This window comes from Frankliniella occidentalis, unplaced genomic scaffold (assembly GCF_000697945.3).
Source record: "Frankliniella occidentalis isolate FOCC.00 unplaced genomic scaffold, Focc_3.1 Scaffold282, whole genome shotgun sequence".
Lineage (NCBI taxonomy): Eukaryota > Metazoa > Arthropoda > Insecta > Thysanoptera > Thripidae > Frankliniella > Frankliniella occidentalis.
This window is the reverse complement of record NW_026267408.1, coordinates 74,391-77,497: the sequence shown is the minus strand read 5'-3', so window position 1 is coordinate 77,497 and position 3,107 is coordinate 74,391. Positions and strand designations below refer to the sequence as shown.

Sequence of the window (3,107 nt, the reverse complement as noted above, 5' to 3'; positions counted from 1 at the left end):
ATTGGGGAGGGGGGGGGGCGCCGCCGACAACGGGGAAGTGGAAGACGCGAGACTCGGGCGGGCGGCGGTGGTGGGTCGCAGCAGCAGCAGTTCATCATTCAAAGTCGAGTCGATGATCAAAGCAGTATTCGGCATCTTCCCGCTCTTCCCCTCGCTCCCCCCTGCTCCGCTCGCTCGTGCCCGCGCCGCTGGGGCGGTCGCGGTCGAGTTGTGCTGGGAGAAGGGGGGAAGATCAGGCCGCTCTGCGGCGCGGCGGCCTCGGCCTCCAGCGCGGCCTCGGCCCCGGGCTTGAAAGGGATTGAATTACGCAGCGCCTTCCTTTGTGCCCGAGAGATGACACGCGTACCCGTCACGTACCGAGCACATTGAAGGATATAACACTTTCACGCGCGGGTATACCGCAACCAAACGTCACAACTATTTTCATGATATTTTCGGTAAACAGCAAATAAAATTGTCTCACTAAATAGGTCACAAAAACGAATTAACGTTGCCGGACACATAGTAAACTCACACACACATCACCAACACAATTTTTGAAGCACTGGCCGGCCACGAAAGTATTCACACACGTACCGGGTGTTTAATAAAAGACACAGGTGCGGACGGGTTTGCCTACTTGCTCTGCCCGTACGACGCCATAGTCCCTGGAGTAGGCAAACCCGCCCGCACCTGTGTTTTTTTATGAAACACCCGGTACACATACACAGACCCACTCACGCACACTTGCTGCTCTACACTGTTAAATTTTTTTAGTGTTTTTTTATCGGCACTTTGTCGGCATTTTTACAATTAATATCTTAGAGGTGAATTCGATAGAGGTAAATACCTCAGCCAGGGGTAAAATGCCTCGCCTCTTCCCATACAGAAATAGTATATAGATCTTGACTGTCTCGAGCCGAGATACTTTAAACACGCATTTGAGATGCAGGGGAGAATTTCTAGAGACTGCATTGAGACTGTTTTTAAGGCGCAATAGACGCTGACAAGAAAACATCGAGACAATAAGATGATATTAAAAAAATGTCTCGAGAAAGCCTCGAGAACGCGTCTCGTTCTGGAGACGTTGCTAAGACCGAATCGAAACATTTTCTAAAGACAGTTTGGAGACATTCTCGAGACGAATACATGGAAAGGACACCAGAAAAATAAAAGCAGACGAAGGCGTCTGATGAGAGTCGAACTGAGAACCTTTCGATTTCGGTCGTTTGCCAGAGCAACTGATCTGATCACAAGGCACAAGGCAGGCGCGCGGCAGAGCCAGGGGCAGAGCCAGCGGCAGAGCCAAGGGGAAAGCCAGGGGTAGAGCCGCGGTCAAAGCCGGGGTCAGTGCCGCGGACAGTACGGGGCCAGGGGTAGAGCCGAGCAGTCCTTCACTATGAAGACAAGCGTACACCACTTTTGCTGTTTTTGTTTGATTTTCTTCTGATCTTTAAGGTTTTCCTTTTTAAAAAATCTGATCTCTTTTCTACTTTGTTGTCTTTCTGATTTTTAAAAAGCATTTTAAATGATTTTTTTCCAGGTTTGTCTTGATTTGTTCGTAATGTTTTATGATTTCTTTTAATGATTCTTTTGAGGGGTGTACACTGTCAGTGAATAGGCCCTCGGACAGAACCGGGCAGGCCGCAAAGCCGCGCGCAGAGCCGCGCGCAGAGCCAAGGGGTGAGCCAGTGGCAGAGCCGAGGGTAGAGCTGCTGGCAGCATAGCCATTGGCAGAGCACGCGCACGCGCCTTGTGCCACTTTTAACACAATGTTATTTTAAAATGTCCAAGTATTTTCTCCATTGTAAATTAAAATAATCCAATTAACAAATATTGACATAAAACTAAAGTCAAAATTGACGAATGTTTGGCGGAAATAGTGATCTTTTGAGTGAAGTTTCTGTCTTAAACCCATCAATACGGGTGCGCCCCAGTTCGTCTAAGCCGTTCAGTTATACTTATGAAATGAACATTTTAATTTTACGGTGAAGATTCAGTGACATTAATGGGTTGCTAAGAAAAAGTCAAACATCCACTAGACACAAGACGTTTACAAACTACCGAATTCTGAAAAACCGGCTTAAAAATGAAATTGAAGATTCAGAACATTGAGTAACGACAACTGTAATACTCGATGTTCAAAAATCGTAGTTCAAACAAAAACTTAATTCTATTGTTACCTAACGGAGTATGACATGTTAATGCAAACTGTCATTAGATGGTGCCGCAGGCTCAGCCAGGGGAGTAGTGAACTATCTATACAGTCTCTAGAAATTCTCAAATCTCATACATGTCTTTACAGTATTTGTAAACCCCGAAACATCCCGTAGGCTACGTACCCAGATGATTTCCCCATCATACACAATATCGGAAACAGTGATTGTCTAGACCAGGGTTGTTTACGTTAATACTAAAACGTTACGCGATAACGATAGCGTTAACGGGAAAATCGGTCAACGTTAACGCGATAACGTTAATTTTGTAACACTTTTATATGCCTGGCCAGCCTGTCTGGTCCGCCACGCTTTTGAAGCGAAGGGAGGAATTTTACGTCGAGATGAGCAGCCGGTAGCAACAGAGATGTGATGAATGACAAAGGCTTTATCCTTCTTTTATGTTTACGCCCCCGCCCCCTTCACCCTCCCCCACCCCTCTTCAAAAAAAGAGTAAGGAGAAAAGGGGTAAAAGAAAACTGCGGCCGCGCGCGCACATGTGTTCTTTTTTCCCGGTTTATGTGCGTGAATATCAGAACCGATATGAATATTCTACCTGGGAGAAGTGGAGTGAGCCGGAACGGCGAAACAGCGGCACATCCGGGTCCTGTGAACAAAAGAGAAAGGTGAGTGATTTCATTGGACGCATATCGCGGCCCGCGTGGGGGGAAAGGTAGGCAGGCCCTCCTAGCTCTCCCCGCGATCATTCCCCTCCTCCTTCCCTCCCCTTCCACCCGGCTGCCAAAGCGTTTGGCGAGGCGTTCGTTCCACCCTTCTGCCACACCCCCGGCCGGTCCTTAAAAAACTTTGAGATGAGAATCTGGCGCGCTCCGCAAACTGCAATACTGCCCTTCTCCCTCCCACCATCGCTTTCTTTCTCTACGGCACGGACTTTCACCAACCCACCCACCC

General features: G+C 48.0%; 1 protein-coding gene across 2 annotated transcripts in view; it reads right to left on the bottom strand.

The window, feature by feature from the left end:
* The window catches only part of LOC113208453 (uncharacterized), a 41,698-nt gene extending 38,894 nt beyond the window's left edge, over window positions 1-2,804 (bottom strand). For both annotated transcript variants that reach the window (XM_026425451.2, XM_026425452.2), the window contains exon 1: window positions 2,752-2,804. The gene's annotated coding sequence lies outside the window, so the exon portion shown is untranslated. The remainder of the gene's footprint in view (window positions 1-2,751) is intronic.
* Between the last annotated feature and the right edge of the window lie 303 nt (window positions 2,805-3,107).